This window comes from Bidens hawaiensis, unplaced genomic scaffold, assembly GCF_021521415.1.
Source record: "Bidens hawaiensis isolate Kalapana, Puna unplaced genomic scaffold, B.hawaiensis_p1.1 tig00006322_1, whole genome shotgun sequence".
NCBI lineage: Eukaryota > Viridiplantae > Streptophyta > Magnoliopsida > Asterales > Asteraceae > Bidens > Bidens hawaiensis.
The window spans coordinates 1,344,958-1,361,525 of record NW_027491422.1 but is presented as its reverse complement, the minus strand read 5'-3'; positions in this window follow the sequence as shown (position 1 = coordinate 1,361,525).

Below are 16,568 nucleotides of genomic sequence, written 5' to 3'. Positions count from 1 at the left end.
ATACCGCACAAACATTAGGCTTCCGCCTGCGAGTTACACATTAACAACAGAGGAAAAAGAGAAGTTTTGCGATATGTTGTACAAGTTAAGGGTATTGTTCAAACTTTTCTAGTTTGGTTAGTCTAAAGGGTATTGTTCAAACTTTGCTAGTTTGGTTAGTCTAAAGGACAGGAAGCTAATAGGACTTAAATCACACGACTATCACAAGCTTATGCAACAGTTTTTGTCCCTTGCAATACGATCTATTATGCCACAACCCACAAGATATGCTATAATAAGGTATTGTTCTTATTTTTATATTCATATCACCATATTACTCCTTAATTTTTTGGTAAGATGGAATAAAGGATGTGGTTACGTGACCGTATACTTTTTTTATTCAGGTTCTGTTTTTTTTTTCATATCAATTTGTAGCAAGGAGATCGAGGTCGCGGAGGTTGACAAATTGGAGGCAAATTTGTTTGTGACATTGAGCCTTTTCGAGAAATACTTCCCTCCATCGTTTTTTGATGTTATGGTTCATTTAAACGTGGACATTGATAGAGAAGTTAAGTTATGTGGTCCCGTATACTTTCGATCGATGTATCCATTTGAAAGGTGTATGAAGGTTATTAAGGGGCACTTGCGAAACAAAAATAAGCCAGAAAGATGCATTGTTGAACAGAATGTTGCTGAGGAGACGATTGAGTTCTTGAGAAAATTCAAAAAAGACTTGAAGACTATTGGTATTCCTAAAAGTTTGAGGAACTCGATTGAAAATAAGAATAGAGCAAGTAATAAAGACGGAGTCCCACTTTCAAGGGGAAAATCGTTGGACGACATTTCTTCAGATCTGTTCGTGAAAGCATATTTCTATGTGATGCAAAATACATAAGAAATTTTTCCTTATATCGAGTAAGTATTATATACATTGATTATATTATTTTATTTTCTACTACACGGTGTTTAAAATTTGTCAATATTTATTTAGAGTCGGCACATGGCATTTCTTGAACAACAACATCCTGACAAGAAAACAGCTTGGCTAGAGAAAGAGCAAAACTTAATTTTTGGTATGTGGTTACGATATGAGGTACGTACGTATACTACATATTTCATAATGGCCTTACTAGTTAAATATTTATTATACTTGATCAAGTGGAATTGAAGTTCACCCTTGTAGTATATATGTATCAGGTTTGAGAGAGAGTTAGCGGAATCGCGGAAAAGTATATCAGAGACCGAAGGTGGATTTCATATGGACCAAATAGAAACGCATTGAGCTAGGAAGTCTATGACATCAACGGATTTACTCCTCTAAATGACATATGGTATATGGATAGTGGTTGTTCTAGGCACATGACTTGTAACAAGAGATCTCTTGTCAATTATGAAGAGAAGTATGAAGGTCCAGTAGCTTTTGGGAGTGATGAGAATGGTGGAAAGATTGTTGGAAAAGGAATCTTAACAAATGGGAAAGTCTCATTTGATAATGTATTTCATGTTGAATGTCTTCAGTACAATCTGCTGAGTATATCACAAATGTGTGATAAGGGTTACAAAGTCAGTTTTGATGATTCACACTGTTTCATTTTAAAACCTGAGTTTGTAATGCCACCTGAAATGATTATGATGATGGCACCAAGAAATGGTAACTTGTATGAATTGAATATGAAAGAAGCTATTTCAAGAGGAGGTGCATGTTTTGTTTCCAAAGCCACTAAAAATGAGTCAAAATTTTGGCATAGGAAACTGTGTCATGTGAACTTGAAGAACATGAATAGACTTGTCAAAGGTGAGCATGTCATAGGCTTACCTACAAGAGAATTCAAGTTGGAAGATCATTGTGATTCATGTCAAAAGGGAAAACAACACAAATCTACTCATAAGTCAAAACTCATCAACTCAATTGATCAAATACTTGAATTACTTCACATGGATCTCTTTGGTCCAGTGAGTGTACCAAGTATTGGGAAGAAAAGATATTGTCTGGTGATCATTGATGACTATTCAAGATACACTTGGGTTTATTTCCTAAGTACCAAGGATGAGACTGCAGAGTTGTTTAAAGGTTGTGTAACAATGATTGAGAACAAGTTGAATAAGACAGTCAAGATGATGTGAAGTGACAATGGCACTGAGTTCAAGAATGGAGTTATGCAAGAATTCTGTGAAGCAAAAGGAATACAACAACAATTCTCATCTCCTAGAACTGCTGAACAAAATGGTGTAGTAGAAAGAAGAAACAGAACAATTATTGAAGCAACATGAATCATGTTAGCCGATGCTAATCTGCCTGTCACTTTTTGGGCTGAAGCTATAAATACAGCCTGCTATGTTCAGAACAGGGTACTTGTCAACAAAAGGCTTAACAAAACTCCATATGAAATATTTCACAACAGAAAGCCTTACATTAAGTTTTTCAAGCCCTTTGGATGCAAATGTTTTCTACTGAACACTAGAGACTATTTGAACAAGTTTCAAACAAAGTCCCTGGATTGTTTCTTTGTTGGATATTCTACACACTCAAAAGCCTACAGAGTCTATGTAAAAGATCACTTGAGTGTTATAGAATCTTCTGACATAATTTTTAATGAGAATCAATTCAATACAGTTGAAGGTGCAGCATGGCTGTTTAATCATGAGAAGTTAATAAGGTCTTTCAAGATTTATCCTGAAGACTTTGATGAATCTTTCTACAAGACCAATGAAATTGAAGAGAAAAAGAAGAAGTCATTGGACTTGGAAGAATTATGGAAGAAGGTTGCTGAAAAGGAAAAGGAATATACTTTTGTGAAGAACTCCTCATGTGATATTAGTGAACCTAATCAAGAAAACAATCACAATGCTGAACATGATCATACTGAGAGCAATCAAGACAATAATGATGTACAGGATGATCAAGTTCAGAATGAGGGTGACACAAGTAACCAAGCAAGTGGAGAAGAAGCTGCATCTACAGCAAGATTTCAAGATCTATTTCAAAGATTGAACTTAGAAAATAATGGTGCATCTATTTCAAGACAACATAATGATGAAGCACCAGAATTTCATGATGCAGAGACTGATTTGATCATTGAAGAACCAGAACTCAATGAGTCAAATCTTGACACAACTATGTCTACAGATATGATTGTTCAAACTCCTTATGTGGAAAAGAATCATCCTTCTGAAAACATCATTGGTGATTTGCATGAAAGAGTTACAAGAAGTCATTCTGAAATTGCAAACATTTGTCTTTACTCTTGTTTTCTATCCCAAATAGAACCAAAGAACATAGCACAAGCATTAAAAGATAATAGTTGGGTGGAAGCAATGCAAGAGGAATTGGCACAATTTAGAGATCTGCATGTGTGGGATATTGTTGATAATCCATTTGACATATATGCAATTGGAACCAAATGGGTGTTCAGAAACAAAAGGGATGAAAGGGGTTTGGTGATTAAGAATAAAGCTAGATTTGTAGCACTGGGATGTCTTCAAGAAGAAGGAATAGACTTTGAGGAAGTTTTTGCACCAGTTGCAAGACTTGAAGCTATCAAGATTTATCTTGCATATGCTGCCTCAAAGAACATTAAAGTGTTCCAGCTTGATGTTAAGTCTGCATTTCTAAATGGAAAGATTGATGAAGAGGTGTATGTTGCTCAACCTCCAGGTTTTGAGGATCCAATGTATCCAAACAGGGTGTATAAGTTAAACAAAGCCCTTTATAGATTGCATCAGGCTCCTAGAGCATGGTATGATGAGCTGTCAACTCATCTTCTTGAAAACGGTTTCAATAGAGGAGCCATTGACAAGACACTCTTCTACAAAAGAAAGGGATCAGACTTGCTTCTAGTACAAGTGTATATGGATTACATCATCTTTGGTTCTATAAATGAACAAAGGTGTATGGAGTTTGAAGGGATAATGAAGTCCAAATACAGCATGAGTTCTATGGGAGAAATGAACTTCTTTATAGGATTGCAAGTTCAACAGAAGGCTGAGGGGATTTTCATTCATCAAAGCAAATATGTGCAGGACATCTTGAACAAGTTCAACTGTCATGAGTACAAGACTGCTTCAACTCCAATGGATACCAAAGAAAAGATGATTGCAGATGAAAAGGAGGAGCCTATAGATGAACATGAATATAGAGCCAAAATTGGATCTCTGATGTATCTGACTGCAACAAGACCAGATATCATGTTTGCTGTATGTGTGTGTGCAAGATTCCAATCAAGTCCAAAAGTCTCCCACATTAATGCTGTTAAAAGAATATTCAGATATTTGAAGGGAAGACCAGACTTAGGGATTTTGTATCCAAAGAACCAAGCTTTTGATCTGATTGCATATACAGACAGTGATTATGATGGCTGCAACATGAGCAGAAAGTCAACCTCGGGAGGATGTCAATTTTTGGGTGAAAGGCTAGTATCATGGCAATATAAAAAGCAGATTACAGTTTCAATCTCTACTGCAGAAGTTGAATATGTTGCTGCATCTACCTGCTGTGCACAAGTTCTATGGATTCAAAATCAGATGCTGGACTATGGTTTGAATTTCTTGAACACCCCTATTCTTATTGACAATAATGCTGCATATTTTACTGTTAAAAATCCAGTTCAACATTCCAAAACTAAGCACATTGAAATCAGACAACATTTCATCAGAGACTGCAGTGAAAATGGTTTGATTGAAATGCAAAGGGTTGATACAAGTGACAATTTGGCTGACCTATTCACCAAACCACTTGATAGAACCAGGTTCAACTTTCTTCTGAAAGCCCTGGGAATGATCAACTCTGATGAAATCTGATTAAGGATGTGTGCCTGGTTGTGTGTCTCTCTGTGCTAACTGATTATTTTGACAGAGGTTACACCTTATAAATGTTGATTGAATGTGTTTTAAATATGTTTCAACTAAATGTTGATTGAAAGTGTTTTAAATATGTTTCAACTGAATGTTGATTGAATATGTTTTAAATGAATGTTGATTGAATATGTTTTTGAATATGTTTCAACATTACTTTTCCCTCTCTCTCTCCTTCCACTGCAACTGCTTACTCGCAAAGAAACCTAAACCGACTTATCACATTTATCTTTAATCCAAACCCTAACTTAAATTAGCCCTCTAATTCCGACTCGGTAAGCATTAATAATGTGTTTTCCGATCACAATTAGACTATAATGGGCTTTGATTATGTATTTGATTACTAATACTCTGTTTAGGTGTTTAGGTTATTAATTTGTCGAAGAACAGGTTCATGAAGATTTCTTTCTTTCGGCTTCATTTTTATAACTTGAAATTATCTAAAGTACTGAACTTTATGACTAATTTCACTTTGAATGTGTTTGTTTATGTGTTTCAGATATAGCAGAAGAAGAACAGCCAAAGTATTTCTTTAAAATGAAACATAGTATGTGTGCACTTCTGCAAGTCACACCTGACAATGAGCCTGTGGCACCAATGATCAGATGGATGGCTCGATCAAATGTCAACTTTGCTCTTACTGAAAATCCTGTCATCTACAGAAATCACTCACTTGATTTCAGGAGATCAGCAGAACTTGTAGAAGACATCAATGGGAAAAGAATTGAAGCATCCGTTGCTGGTCAGGAAATACATGTGACAGAAGGGATGATTAGAAGATGTTTCTATCCAACCTCATATACAATCACCACAACCATCTACCTTCCAAACTCACACCACAAAACAACCTGATTATGAACAGTTCTTCACAACACCACCTACATCACCACACACTGAAACTGACCTTCTGACCGTAATGAAAGAAAATGCGGAGTTGAGAAGAAGGAATGAGGAAGTAACACAGGAGAATGTGATCCTGTTAGAGAAGTTGGTGCAGGCAAACTTGAAAATTCAAGCCCTGGAGTAGGAGGTTGAGAAGACCTCAGCTGCCCCAAAACAGGGGGAGAATGATTCTATGCCAACTGTCTCAGGTGTAGAAGGTAAGAATGTGAATGCATTGAATATGATTATGAATGTGTATGGAGATGGAGAGGAGAGCAGTGAGGAGAGGAGAACTGAGGAAGATACTAATTCCTTAGCTACTGATGTACCGACTGATGTCACTGATCCACAAACTGAAGAATTCATTGATGAAAATGCTGCTACTGAGGAACTTATATACATTGAACCAGAAACTGACCAAGAAGAAAGTTCCAAGAGGGTAGAGCATGATTCAGAACTGGAAGCCCTTGAAAAGGAAATTGATGACTTTCCTCCTGAAAGTGAAGAAAACTTAAAGAAGAGGATGGAAAAGGGAAAGGACAAAGTTACAGAAGAAGAGCCTCTTAAGGCATATCCTGAAAAGGATATTTTATTCAGAGATGATGCTGCTGCTGCTGCCTTAAAAGAACAAGAAAGAATTATCAAAGAGTCAATGGAAAGGGAGAAAATAGCCCAATCATTAACTCATGAAGAAATAGCAGAGCAGGAGATCTTGATCAATGAAGCCAACATAGCAAAAGAAATACTTGATGATGTGGCTGATCAAGAGGTGATAAAGGAGTTGATTAAGATGAATAGAGCTGAGGAAGTTGATAATTCCTTAGCTATGGTGGTTAGCATGTTTCAACCCCAAAGTCAATCAAATGAAACTGCTGAACCAGCCAACTTGAATACTGATTTCATGATTGAAGAAGAGATTGGTGAGTCCATTGCTTCAATGGCTGCCAAGAAATGGGCAGTGCAAGTAAAGGATGATCTGAAGAAGAATCCCACTGACAACTGGTCAGAAAGTGTAAATATGCCTGAGCCTCATGAAACACTTAACCAGAAGAGAGAAAGACTTTCAAAACTCTATGAAACAGAAGACAAGCCGTTCATGATGCAAGAAGAAGATAAGATTAATAGAATAGGCTTAGTTTTGTAATGTCTTCGGACAAATCTCTGAATATGTAATTTTGATTGTTAATTTGATGTGTATTTTTGCTAAGTGTAAGTAACCATAGAAATGTTTTGGGTCAGCTGAGGTGTTCCAATCTAGGGGGAGATTGTTGGGTCAAGAAATTGAGCTAAGGGGAGATTGTTGAGTCAAAGATTTGACCTAAATGAAGTACATGGAAGATTGAAATCTTCTCAACCTCCTCTGAATTTGCTAAGTAATGGATCCGAGCACACCTTAGACCTCCGAGCAAGCTTTTATTTGGCAGAGTACGATATTTTGCCTACCGGGCAAGGTTTACTTCAAGTAGTCTTCTTAAGTGGATATTCGAGCAGGGTTTGCAAATTAGTGCATTACCGAGTAAGGTACACAAGTTTATGTAAATCCGGGCAAGGTTCACTTTATCAAGCAAGTCTGTTCTTCAGAACCAAGTATTTTACTCTTCCGAGTAGGGTTTGGTTAACCAAGTCCAAGAAGCCAAGTGATTGGAAGACCGGGCAAGGTATTCATTAATAAGTATGATTCAAGTATGCTTGATAATCTAAAGGAATATCTCTAAGTAATATCGAGCAAGGTTCAGCTCAAGCAAGGAACAGTAACTCCCGAATACACTTTGCTAATAAGTTATTTTATAGCAAAGAGCTGAAATGGATCATTGAAGAACAAGGTTGCTCGTAAGGAGTTGTCGGGCAAAGTCTGGCAAATTCTAGAAGACTGAAGTCTGCTCGGTGAGTGTTTTACTTAGTGAAATACTCTTTAAGTAAAGTCTACCCGGAAACTGATCCCGAGCACACTTCTATGTTACCAAGTTATGAAGGATGGCCGAGCATACTCGGAAAGACAAGATTGATGCAAAGCCTACCCGGAAGACTTGTTTTACACTTAGTTTATTTTGAATATGTAATTTGAATATGTATGACTGTATTTAGGGTTTCTAGATAGAATGACAGCTGTCATAGGTTGGCAGGCCTATAAATAGAATATTTAGGGCACGCCGCCAGAGAGAGCACAATACGGATAAGACAGACACATTAATTGAAAGAATATTGTGTGACGGCTGTCTTAGGATTCCTAGAAAACCCTAAGTCGATTATCCTTTTGTATGATTAATATTATATAAATGGAAATCTTTTGAGTGAATCTTAAGTGTGCTTTCTACCTTTGATTATTCATTGCAACCGTATGTTTGTTATTGATTTCGCCTTTAACAAACGGATATCTTTCTAAATAAAGCAACCCGTCATTAACTCTCTTGTCGACACATCAATCTGTGTGAGTTATGACATGATTAATTAAGATCCAGGTGAAATCGAGGGGACCGACAATTCGTTATGCCCATTCGTTAAGGAAACATAACGAATTAGCAGCAGTTCGTTACGTCCTTCGCCACAGAGAGATAACGAATGAACCCTCATTCGTTAGAAGGTTCATTCGATACAGAGGGTCATTCGTTATAAAAATCCAGTTCGTTATAAAGACTAGTTCGTTATAAAGACCAGTTCGTCATAAAGGCCAGTTCGTTATAAACATCAGTTCGTTATAAAGGGCAGTTCGTTAATAGGACCAAATCGTTAGGAGGGTCAATTCATTATACGTGAAAAAGTATCGAATGAACCTCATTCGTTAATGAATTGGATGACGAATTATGTTTAAAAGAATGACCGAAAGGTCCCTGGACTTAGAAAAGAATGGATTAATTACAAAAAAGCCCTCGAACTTTATGAGTTAGCAAATAAAGTAATAGATTTGAATTCTAATTAAAAAAGGGGTTAAGACAGCCAAGGGGCTCTGCCCCTTGGTCCTTGCTAGGGGCTGTCGCCCCTAGAACCCCGCTGTCAGGGGCGCTGCCCCCGGACCCCCGTTCGTTGGGGGTTATAATTAAACTAGAAGCGTGATATGAGTAGTAATAGTAAATTGATACGTCTAATTGTTATACAGTTAGTCGCGCACAGCAAAAGAAAGGAATAACCATTAATGGTGAACGTAACAGAACTCATGTAAGTTTCTAGCCTCACTTCCTTGTTATGTTTTCGGGGCTGTGTGTATACTCGATGTGAAGTGTGAATACACTTACCTTAAGTGGTAAGTGTGTGATATAATGTTTGATGTGATAATTATATATAGATGTTATGAATGGATGTCTGTTGATGCGTGACCGATCTTAGGATATTACACGTATCGACAGGGAAAGTAATGTTTGTTGGTGCGTGAACGATCTTTGGATATTGCACATATCACCAAAGAGAATGATTGTCAGGTAATAAGCAGTGTGTATGAATGTTATGTTGTGATTTGTTTATTATGTAACTAATGTAACGATAAGAATTGTGATGTAGACAAGTCGAGTTAGAGTGTGGTAGAAGTGGTAACAAGTTGGTAAGGGTTCAAGTGGCATAAAGATAGTACGTGGTAGGGTAAGCCTATATGTGCCTTCATTATTAATTGGCATAACGATAGTACGTGGGAAGGCTAGCCTCTACGTGCCTTCGTTAAATAAGTGGCAATACGTAAGTACGTAGGAGGGCAAGCCTCAATGTGTTTCCGTAATTAAGTGGCTAATATGTAGGGGCAGTAAAGAGGTTAGTGGTGAGGTGAGCAGGTTAGATGAACGGCTATGTGTCTTCATACAGATATGTATATATGAATGCCTGAAATGGTTGTATGGTAAGTTTCCTGATTAACTAGAACTCACTCAGCGTAACTGACTTTTAGTATGCATGCAGGTAAATACGCTCTAGGAGCTAGCATGAGAATGGCACTTGGCAAGGATTGAACGACTGCCGTCTGAAGATAGAAGAAATGATGTTCTAATGATGATGTATTATGATACGTTTTTAAAGACAAGTTTGTATGATTTATAACGAAAAAATTGAAGTTAACATTTCCGCGAAAAGTTTTAATTAAATCTGATATGTAGAACTGTGTTCATGAGTAAATCCGACATGAAATGTAGGGCACCGGTGACAGGGCCTTACAACCTAACAAAGTGAACAATTAACATATATTTCTTCTAGTCACATATTGTATGCATTTACCATCACCATAATATATATTTAGTCACACATCCAAATTGGAGATGTGACCAAAAAGTAATTATACATCAATAACGATGATTGTCTATTGAGCATTTAGTCACATCTAGCAAAGTGAACATTTACCGTATGTTACTTCAAGTCACAAACTGTATGCATTTAACATCACCATAATATATATTTTTTCACACAAAAGTAATTGGAGATGTGACTATAAAGTACTTACACTTCACTAACATGTCCTATGTATCATCCCCATTCCCAAACTAACTCAAATCAATCTTTATTATAAAACTAATTTTTCTATCTTCAATCTATCCAACCAAACCAAAGCCTTCACCTGTCTCCTCTTCATCACCTTCCTCATAATTATTTTCATCACTCCATACAACATTCATCACTTCATAATTTACATCATAGTTTTGTTCTCCTTTATCAGATGAATCAGCCTCATACTCAATATCCTCCATCCTCATTTCTTCACTCTTCTCTTCATTATCATAAGCATTAAGAATGCATGTCAAACCATCAATATTTCTATCACCAGCCTCTTCCATCACTGCGTCAACCTCAGCATCAGTTGGCACAATACTATTCTCCCATTGTTTTGGGGCAGCTGAGGTCTTATCAACCTCCTGCTCCAGGGTTTGAATTTTCATCATATCCCGGGCCAACTTATCCAATAGCAACACATTATCCTTAGTCACCTCCTCAATTCTCTCCCTTAACTTAGCATTCTCCAACATCAGATCCAAATTCATTAAAATAGAAAGTTTCCAGCAGGAGGCGTTATTGGTGGTGAGGTAGAGAAAGGTTCAGGTACAGGCTGGTCTTGATTAGTTGTTTGAGGAAGTATTGGGTGGATGGTAAATGTGGGTGGTGCAGAGGATTCAGGTGGGGTTTGATTTGGGATTTGGGTATAGATAGGTGTAGGCTGGGTTGTTGGAATTGTTTGGGGTGGTGATTGGGTATGGGGTGGGCTAGGAATGTATGTATCTGGGTGTGTTGGGCTGTTGGTTGGTGGTGTTTGTGGTGGTGGGGATGTTTGTGGTGGTGTTTCATTTTGGATTTGGGTTAAGGTTTTGGTTGGGGATTGGGTGATTTGGTTTTGTGGTGACATAGGTGGTGTTGGTATATGTTGGTCAAAGGGTAAAGTTTGGTGTGGTGGTGTTTGTGGTGGCTGTTCTTGTACTATTTGATGCCCCCCCTGAGGCTGTGTAGTGACCTCAAGATTGACATTTCCTCCTCCCACATTTGCAACAACATCCTCATTCCCATCATGATCGTTATCTCCATCATTATCACTGTCATCATCATTCTCTCCATCTCCTCCAGCAACCTCCTCATCTTCAGATAACACCACATTCAGCTGTGGAATCAAAATGTCATCAATCATCAACCACGGCAGCACCTCAAACACCTGCTCTGGATCAAATCTGCTAGTACTAGCCAGATTTTCTATTCGTTTGAATGTGTCTGGATTCTGTAGGACATGTGTGATTCCAGTAGATGGTAAGTTTTCCAACTCTTAATTAAAGATTATCAGTAGGAATCTTGGGTATGCCAAAAAAAATTTCTTGATTGGCTTCTCCAAGTTTTGCACCAATCCTTCAAATATTAATCGTGAAAAGTTGAAAGGATAGTTACACAAAACTGCAGCCCAGTCTCTGCTCATTAGGGTCCATGACCCTTTTCTTGGTGCAAACCCCTGTATTATATGATGGATAAAGAATCTGTACAGGGTAGGGAACATGCCCTTCTAGAGTTGCCCATCTTTTGTGTGTCTTTGATAACCCATACACTTGATAAAAATCTTGTACAGTTGAGCAGTTGTCAGATGGATCGGATTAGGATTGTGATCATTCAGTTGTAGACATCTTCTAATCACAGCTTCATCCACTCGTATTTCATGACTAGCAATAGTGGCTTTGATCCATCAACCATTCTCATCTTCCATCAACATTGCCGAGTTCCAGAAATCCAAAGAGTGGTTCCGGTATAATACTTGATTCTCTGTTAGAGCAAACCGGATATTGGAACGTTCCAACCACTGTATAATTGGGGCAACTTCTTCATTGGCAGGTGTAACTTGCAAGAGAGCGCACATATTGTGCTTTTGCTCAAAGAAGTATCTCGGAACCTCTTCGTCTGCCATATCTGAAAAACACAATCAAACACATTCAAAGTGAAATTAGTCATAAAGTTCATTACTTTAAGCAATTTCAAGTTTTAAAATTGAAGAAGAAAGAGAGAAATATCATCAAGAACCTGTTATTCGACAAGTTTATAACCTAATCACAAAAACAGTGAGTTAGAAAACAAAGTACATAATCAAAGCCAATAATCATCTAATCGTGATCGGAAAACATATTCTTATTGCTTACCGAGTCGGAATTAGAGGGCTAGTTAAGTTAGGGTTTGGATTAAAGCGAATGCGATAAGTCGGTTAGGAGTTCTTAGAGTAAACAGTGGAAGGAGAGAGAGAGAGAGAGAGAGAGAGAGATGGAAAACAATGTTGAAAAATACCTCTCACTCCCTCTTATATACCTTTTGAAAGTGGGTTTTAAATGCATTTTGTCTTGTAGTGAGTTATTAGCTGGGAAACATTTAAAACTTATCCATTAAAAATTTCAATTAAAGTTCCAAGTGTCAAACCTTGCCCGATATGAGATTGACAAGGTTTGCTTGGTACCTTCCACTTAATAAGCTTGCTCGGTCAAGATAACTAATTTAAAGTCAAGTGATAATGAAGAAAACTTACCTGGAATACCAGATTTCTTGAGAAATCAATCACAAGATAAATAATCAAGTATAAAATATCAAATAAGCATCCTTGCTAGGAATCAATTAAGATACCCGTATACATTTCTCAGATTTAAAATAAAAATATTAATCTAGCATAAAACCTATCAGAGTAAGAAACACATTTAATCAAGCATACTTTAATGTAGTGTGCCCGAGCAACCTTCCTAGAGTACAAGGTATGCCCGAAAAAAAGAGATCTAGCAGACAGTGTACCTGGAAAGTTATTTTAAATACAGTTCACAACGGGTTTAAGTCAAAATCAGTCATGACATAGTCAGTGGTTCTCAGCTCATTCACAATTGCTAAGAATCTTTCCAGGATTGACTTCAATCTCTTTTCATCCTTGTATTTAAATCTCTCTAGTTGTTGCTTGAGCTTTTGCTTTTTGATGTTCTTCAACTCAGTGTTTTCCTCAAACATTTCATCGAATGCATCATACATAGCCTTAGCTGTGGTGTGATGTGTTACCTTGGTCAATATTTCCTATGACAGACCTAGCTTATCATGGGTAAGGCCCTGTCATCCACTTTCCTCATTCTATCTCTTACAACAGCAATTGCATTAGCACCTTCAGTAGTGTCTTGTGGACCATTCTTGATTGAATTCCACATATCCACATCATTATAGCAAACGACTGCTTCAAATAAGGCCTTCCATTTTGTGAAGTTTTCCTGTCCATAGAGTCTAGTAATCTTATTAGTGGACACCTCTTGTTCTTCGTAACCAGACATTTTGAAAATCAAAATCAGTTAATTTGTAAAAGACAATCAGAGCTGAAAACTGGTTTTTCAGATCTGATGAATCTGGTGCGATTAGAACAAGATTGGAAAGTAAAAATTTAAACTTTAATCGAAATAAGGAAGAGAAAACACCAGAAAGTTGTAGATCTGGACGGAAATGAAGAACAGAGCAGCTGACGTCACTCTTTAATGGAACAATGTACTGCTTACGTCATTGTTCTTCTTCAGATCTTCAATCAGCAACAAATTTCTTACTAAAATTGTAGTGACCAGCTTTGATACCACTTGTCAGGTACCCGATTGTTGGTAGATCATTAACAAATTAAGTCATAACTCACACAATAATGTGTTGACAAGAGAGTTAATGACGGGTTGCTATATTTAGAAAGAAAACTGTTTGATAAAGGCGGAATCAATTACAAACGATTTAGTTGCTGAAAATTTAATCAAAGGTAACTAACACACAATATTCAATCAAAATATTTCCATTTATATAATATAAATCATACAAACGATAATCTCTCTAGGGTTTCTTGATGGGAAAGTTATGTCCGTACGATTCTTAGAACATCTGACTCTCACAAATATTCTCTCTGATTTTGTGCTCAGCCGCTGTTAGGAGGCGTGCCCTAAATATTCCTTTTATAAGCCTGACACCTCATTTACAGCTGTCATTCCTTCTAGAAACCTTAAATATAACGTACATATTCAAATTACTTATTTAAAGCTATGCTAAGTGTAAAATAAGTTTTCCAGGTAGGCTTTGTCTTCTCCGAGTAGGCTTTGTACTCTGCCTTCCTTGGTAGACTTGATAACCTTGAAGTGTGTTCGGGAACAGTTACCGGGTAGACTTTTATTATTCACCGAGTAGATTTCAGTCTTCTTGATCTTATTAGACTTTGCCCGGAAAGATCTTACGAGCAACCTTGTTCTTCCATGGTACCTTAACTCCTTGCTATGAAATAGCTTATTAGCAAAGTGTGCTCCGTAGCACTGTACTCTGCTAGAGTTAATCCCTGCCCGATGTCACTTGGAATATATCATTACTCACATCAAGCTTACTCGGACCACTATTATTAATAAATACCTTGCCCGGTCTTCCAGTCACTTGGTTTCATGAGTTTGGTTAGCCAAGAGCTTACCCCGGGTAAACATTACTCGGCTATGAAGAACAAACTTGCTTGATACAGTGAACCTTGCTCGGGTATACACTAACTAGTGAATCTTGCCCGGGTATGAACTAAAGAAGACTTCTTGAAGATAACCTTGCCCGGTAGGCAAGATATCATGCCCGACTAAGTTAAACCTTGCTCGGATGTTCTAAGGTGTGCCCGGTTCCATACTTAGCGATTTCTGAGGAGGTTGAGAAGATTCCAATCTTCTATATGATCATTTTATGTCAAATCTTGACTCAACATAGTTGATGCTCCTTATCGTGTTATTATTTAAGAAAATTTTAATTTACATTTTTATGTCTTAAGGATAATATTTGGATGTTTTGTAAATTTTCCGCTGCAAGAATACTCTGTATTGAATTTTTAAATTATATGAACCCAGTTTAACCTTTATATTTAAATATGTTTGGAATGATTACCAACTGCAGGACACCCGGATTTCTTGGTCTTACAGGCTAAAGTGGAATACGCCTAGGTGTGACATACAGGTTGTTCAAAACACATGCGACACTATTGATGATTCAAACAACTAGTTCTTTTGCAAATAAGAAAAATTTCAAGGAAATGAAACATGTCAAACACTTTATTAGTAACCATATGTCTAGTGTCTTATCTTGGTTCATCCTCTAATAAGCATACTTTTAACTTATATATAAAATAATGTCAACTAACTTAATATTTGGTGAGTTCACACATTTTAATAAAATAAATAAAAACCATACAATTCCATCAACAATTGTAATAGATCAAATATGATTCTTTCCCGATGGTAAAAACCCAACTTACTCGGATAATGAGGCATTTTTCCACTCATAACAACAGGATCCTGAGTGTAGGGGGGGGGGGCATGATCATACTATCTTGAAATAATCCATGCGCAATTAATTTTGAGCAAGTAACAAGTAAACACACAAGTCCATGCAGTGAATTATATTTTGTAAGCCAAATTGTAAATAATTGAGTTTTGTAGGATATATATGTTACACCTAAAAGTAATAAAATAGTAAAAAGGGGGTGCGAGAAACTCACCTTTGAATTTGATTGACAACATGGAAATGAAACGGAATGTGCGTTATATGAAACCGAATGATCAAATCTCACGAGCTAAAATAAGAAACACGAGAATTACTAACTAATTAACGGAAATAAAATGTTCGTTTTAAAGTTCACACGTTATTATTTATATATATATACTTTTACACATTTTAAAGTATATTAATATAAGTCTAACGAATATTAAAGATTTATTATTATAATATTACTTATGAGATTAATATAAAATTTGAATATAATATCCTTACGAGCTTTTAGCGTTACCGGTATATTTTATTTTAGTATAAACGTTGTAATTTTGAATTTATAAATTTTACGATGAGATTGTGTGTGTGTATATATATATTTATATTACGAGTTTTAAAGAACTTTTTTGGTTTGCAAAAGTTTGGTTTTTGGATGAAGATGCTAACTACAAATCAATAATTGATTTTAAGTGATTCAAAATTATTTTATTCGATTTAAAATGATTTATAAAAATATATATTGTTTATTAAAATTAATAAATATGACTTAGAAAAATATAACTAGCTGGTGCAGTGACCCGAGTTCGAACCTGGGTCTTCATGACCATAACCAACATACACAACCACTGAACCAGACATAATTTGTGTTTTAAGGATGGAAACAATTTATTATATATAAACTTTTAACTTCGTCCTTTTCCTTTAAACCCTATATTTTCAATTTCCTTAATCCGTTGATTGTTTGCTTGATTTATGTTAGGGGTTTTGTTAGAAGCTTAACAACAATAAGACTGCTTATAACAATTACCTCTAAAGGTTATGGATTGATGGTGTACTGTAGTTTGGCCGAAGTGAAATTTGGATGAACGATTTGATGATATTAGAGTGTTTGTTTATATAGATTTATTTTGCAACAAGTTTAGACGAAA